The sequence below is a fragment of the Sprattus sprattus genome (genome assembly GCF_963457725.1).
Source record: "Sprattus sprattus genome assembly, chromosome: 1".
In the NCBI taxonomy this organism is placed as follows: Eukaryota; Metazoa; Chordata; class Actinopteri; order Clupeiformes; family Clupeidae; genus Sprattus; species Sprattus sprattus.
The window spans coordinates 57,596,111-57,602,110 of NC_137920.1; positions in this window are offsets into that span (position 1 = coordinate 57,596,111).

Genomic DNA, 6,000 nt, shown 5'->3' on the forward strand with positions numbered 1-6,000 from the left:
TGAGATGACCTCTAGCTAAAGCTCCAGTCTTCCAGGCTTGCATGAAAGAAGAGTCTGTCTGAAGCTGCTGGGGTTTAGAGGGTATTATTTCACTGTGCAACCAGCCAAGTGAGATCATGGTGTAAACAAACACCATTTCCCAGGTAACCGAGCAAAATCCAGCCACTGTCAGGCCGAAGCCAAGACACTCTCTTGATGTGAAAAGGACAAAGGAAGAAAAGAGGAAAGATTTAGGACAGAGGACACAGCAGTATGAACACATTTGCAGTGGGTTCCCAGGTTTCAACATATATTTCCCCAAAGTTGGACATTACAGGGTCTTATTTTTTAAGTTCCCTGTAAGTTCTTTTATATAAAATAAATTAGATAATAGAAAACAAATCATATAGAGAACAGTGTATATTTATGTACTGTATAGACTTTAATAAAGACTTAAAGATAAAGTCCACAATACTGGTGAAAGGTTGTTGATATTTGAGGTCCGTAGCCAATCAAATGATAACCCTCTCTTCCATGCTCCTGAAACAAAGTGTTGATTGGCTAGAATAGTGTATGGCTCGGTTGGAGCCACTTTGTTTGTTTCCCATGTACAGAGCCAGGAATATCTACGAACACCAGAGTTTAAACGCGTACACAAAACACACAGATACCTAGGGGACCGTGAGGAGCAATTTGCTGAATTTGACATAAAGTGTACTGGATTAGAATAACACACTGCACCTTTAAGTATATGGACTGTAAAAGAGCTCTTTTAATCAACCTCGATTCTCGACAACAAGTCCATGCCTGAGTGGTCAGTGGTGTCATAAACAGGAAACCATAAGCCAGAACATGGAAAAAACAGCATAGTAGCATGACTAAGGACTGTAATTTGATGATGATAATGGTATGGGAAATCATGAGGAGGTACTGTAATGTTCTGCTAAGTGATGTTAATCCCTGATATATGCCTGAGGGCAATAATCCCCATATTATATAGTGGACTTTTACTTTGATATGCATATATATGTTAAAGAAATGTTTGTCTAACACATGATGAAATGTGGGCATGTACAGTCAAAGTTTCATTATTTTTTGGTAGAGGTATCCTTCCATCAATGTATCTTGGGTTGGGGTGGACACAACATTTTTTACTGTTGCCAGCAGTCAGACCATGTTGACATTTCAGCAATAGATTACAGATCTGTTCCCCACAATGTTTGTCTCTGGACATCATTTATAAAGTAGGCTGTAAATACATATTGTAATTTCTGTCCACTTATTTGTAGTTCCCTTTTCGTTCATTCATCACATAGTTCCTTTGCCGGTCAAGTATTTCATCTTCCTTTCGGCTAGAGTCCTTAGTCCCAAAACAAACAGCTGCCAACTCTTTGGCCCTCATGTTCTCCTCAGAGATGCTGCCTGCTGACTGACGGAGATTCCTCCTTTTCCTATGACAGCCTTGATCCCCAGTGAGCAGAAAGGTGAGTGCCCTCTCCATGTCATCGACGGTCTGAGAGGGGATCCCTCTGGAGTTTGAGGCAGTGAGGCTGTCTGTCTGAGAGGGGATCCCTCTGTAGTTGGAGGCAGTGAGGCTGTCTGTCTGAGAGGGGATCCCTCTGGAGTTGGAGGCAGTGAGGCTGTCTGTCTGAGAGGGGATCCCTCTGGAGTTGGAGGCAGTGAGGCTGTCTGTCTGAGAGGGGATCCCTCTGGAGTTGGAGGCAGTGAGGCTGCCGCTGGAGGTGACATTGAACCTCTCTTGTAGCTCTTGCTTCCTGTCTCCTTCCAGGCGTCTCTGATTCTCCTGAGAGCAGTAACTGAATGAGGCCAAACAAATCTACAGGCAGCATCTCAAATGAAATTAACCTCATTAAAACTTTATTCAAAAAAAGTTTTTACAAGTTTACAATACTTCTCATGTCACCATATATTTAACTTTATTTAATTTATTGTTCCCATACACGTCTGAAACACCAAAGGGAGACCGTTTCAAAATGTGAGTTAGAAAAAAAAGTGTATTTACAACTTATAATCTGTGAAGGAGGAAAAATGTAGTCTTACTGAAATGGCCTGGTCAAATTTTTCACTGAAGGACTTGAAATGGGAACAGCACTCCTCCAGTTTAAAAGACGTAGGATCTTCACACAGGTACTCTGCCAGAGAGTTCTTGGTATCCTGGAACTCTTTCCAAGAGATATCCATGCCTGCCAGTGTTAGGTCTGCCCTCTATATGACAACAGACTTACACTTAAGTCTTACACTTAGACGTACACTTAAGTATGTTGTAGTCTCCCTTTCCTAAATGGTTTCTTTTTACTGTCCAATACTGATCAATCTTAGATTGGTATATGTCTTTTTTAAAAAGTTTGCTGTCAGGTTGACATGATCACATTTACTGACATTTCCAGATCCAACACATAGGTTTTTTTAAGGCTCCTTTTACCCCTGGCGTTTGAAACAACCGGGCTCATGTTTGACACACATTCATTTAGGCTTGAATGCATTACTGAGGACATCCTTACAATCCGATAAGGGTTTGTTTGCATATGGATATCCACCTCTAATGTCAAGTGTAAAAACAGGCCTTTGTAAGACAGGCCAGTGGATTACCGCATTGAGGTATAATTTAACAGTAAAGGCTAAGAGTGCGAGCTGTGGACACTTTATGCTGTACAACTCTGGCAATCTTTCAGTGTGTTCCAGTCAGACTAGCTGAGCTAGCTGGGCTAATGAACAACACTGACCCAAATTGGGTGGAAAGTGATTAGCTCATGTCTCATGATCAAGCCTCCTCAAGCAAGTACAAAGAGATGAGTCATAACATAATTTCTCAGACTCATCTCCCAGTTTTCCATGATGTCATCCACATATCGTCTGATAAAATGGATTAAAAAAAATCAGTGCTTTTGCTAAAGCCCCCTCTACAGCAAGGAAGCACTGCCTTAACCACCCCCCAAATGACTGGCAGGCACAGAATTCTAGTCTAACTCTTCTCCTTCATGATTTCCAGCACATAATCACACAGACTTTCTTTGTCCATTTCTGCAAGTAGGGTCTGTGCATATCTATTGTAAACTGTCTAGGAAGTCTTGGATGGGAAGTCTAAACAGTCTGACTAACTTTTCATATTGGTTGGTTTGTGCATTTCACCTGTGTGCTTACCTTCAGAAAATGCTCCATTTGGTTGTTGAGGTCTTCATGCTTGGAGGAATCTTCTTTCACTCTTGCAACCCTGGAAACCTCCTTTTGAAAATCAGTGTGGACTTCATGAGTGCTAATCCTGAATGTCCACATAAACAACACTTGAGTTAGCAACATGTGTGCATACTGTCTCACAGATCAGTCAAAACTTAATTGAAAAAAGATTGCAAGCAAAGGTAAACTATCAAAGGAGTTGGCTTGGTCTCAAATAAACACACCTACTGTCAACCTCATCAACATCAAATCATATATTTCAAATGGGTACAACCTTTAGATTTTCAGTTTCACTGATTACCTTGCAGCCACCGTTATGTGTTTAAGTCGTCTTGGAAAATCGAGTAGAGATGGATCTATATCTTGGGCCTGCTGTGGTTTACAATCACAACAAACATTCAAAAGAAAGCTCGAACATTTGGGTATTGAACTCCAGAAGCTAGCTGACAGAGATGCTAAATTCATACCATTGCCACATAATGCATGAGGTTTATCCCTGGTTTATTCGCTTTTGTGTCTGCGAGCCGAAGCAGAGAGGCCATCTTGAAGCCAATGGCACTGCCTGTATAACAACCCTGAATGTGACAAATACAGGAGATACATGGGTGTTTGACCAATGAGACACCACACACTAGAGTTACTGTTACTGTCACAACAGATGGATGAGTGGGCCATTGCAGTGGTCTGCACTGACCTCGTTCATGTAATTTCCAACCTTAAGCACCAGGCGGATGATGGATTGGAGATCATCAGATTCCAGCAATTCTGAGGAAAAATACAACAATCAGCTTGTTCATGGAGATAGGCCAAATTTGAAATTAGACAGGGACAATGCGTGATCCAGTTGCAAGGTTTGGTGAATGTGAAAGATTATATCACCTTTGGCTGCAGCTGTCATGACAGCAATCAACCTTCTCAGATCATCCATAATTGGGAAGAACTCCTCTACAAGGACAAGACCTCGTATCCTCTCCTCATAGCTACACACACAGACATATTGAGTGAGTTGGAAAGAGAAAGATGGGTTGGAGTAGGGCTGGGCGATATGACGATATATATCGTGAGGACGATAGAAACGTGTCTATCGTGACCTTTCTCCTCTATCGTTTCTATCGTGATAAACTTATTTTTTCACTATTACAGCTAATATACATTTTAATATAATTTCACATCCTAATATAACATTTTGCTTTTCTTATTATGCAAACTCGAAGTTTATACAACTGTAAAAAAAATAATATTAAGATACATTTTAGAGAACGTGGTTTTGCGACACGACACCGCTTTACATTACGCTGCTTTGCATCATACGCTTGCGACATGATTGACGGTGAGAGCCCACGAAATTTAATTCTGGTTTAAAAAAAAATGAATAATGGACGCGCTGCAGGAAGGTGTAACTGTTACCACAGCCGCTGTTATACAATTGGGCATCGACACCCATTGCTAATGACAGCGTCATTACTTTATTGCAGCAGTGAAAATCAAGACATTACAGACGTGCAAATGCTGGGGTGGCCCATTCAAATCAACGGAACTTTTTTGAACATTTTGGAGAGCCATATAATACGAGTATAATACAAGTGTAGCCATTTATTAGCAGATTCTGTTCCATTTTTCTCAATGATGGTCAAATAGTTGTAGTTTAAGATGCACTATTTCGTTAGTTTAGATTTCTTTTCAGTATTTCAAAAGTGAAGGAGCTGTGGGAGCACAAGAACAGTGAGCATCTAGCAGCGATTATCATAGACATAGCATATGTGTATATGTCTTTGGCGTTTATAGCTTAACTATCTTCTAAGTAGCATGGAGGTTTTTTTTGGTACTCCACGTAGATCATAAACCCTTGAAGATAAAAATGAAATTGGTTGGGAAATGTAAACGCTAATATGCTTTTTATCCAGATAAAACGCAGCTCCATCGTTTACTTGCGTTTGTTTACAGGACCATCTTCACTGTTGCACCAACGGGCTGAAGCGGTCAATGGGGCGTATGTGTAATGGCCAACTTCTTAATTTTCTTATTTTTATACGTGGCCATATAAAAAATGTTTTTCTCATCATTATTGCTATAGCATATGAACAAACATTGAAAAGAAAGTTTTTTAATTAAGTTAAACTTGATTTATCTTCTGAAAGTAGGCCTACATTAAAGAACCACTAAAAGTCACAAGCACTGGACTAAATGTCATGCACTTTGTTTTAATCTTACTATTTAAAGATTCAATGGAAACGTTCAGTACAATCTGCGTAATTGTGGTACAGGTCGTGATGGATCACACTTTTAAGTACACCCCTATCCAGTAAAGCAAGAGGGCATATCGTGATATATATCGCTATCGTGATATAAAATAATCCATATCGTGATAGATGTTTTTTTCCATATCGCCCAGCCCTAGGTTGGAGGCCAAACATTGCTAGGTAAGAGCTCTATATGCTATATTTCTTTGTCCTTGTCCTCTGCACTTCATATTTGTCATCCATTCCACTACTCCAAACCAAAGTGACAGTGTAATTAAGCCTTTGATGCCTAAACAAGGTGTGAATACCAAATTAATAGTAGTGCTGATTAGGTTAGTTGGCATATGTGGGAAATCTGCAGTGCAGCAGTGCCTTAGGAACGAGACTGAGAAAACCCTGTGACCAATAACATGAGTCTTGAGCATAAAGGCAACACTCACCCCGGCAGTTTAACCAGCCTCACCATGAACTGATCAGCTTCTGTTAGAAAGGTTATTGTCCCACTGAAGGCCATCAGCTTCTTTGCCTTTAGTTAGAAAATGTAAAAAAAAAAAACCTCATTTGTCCTGATTCACATGCCTACAGG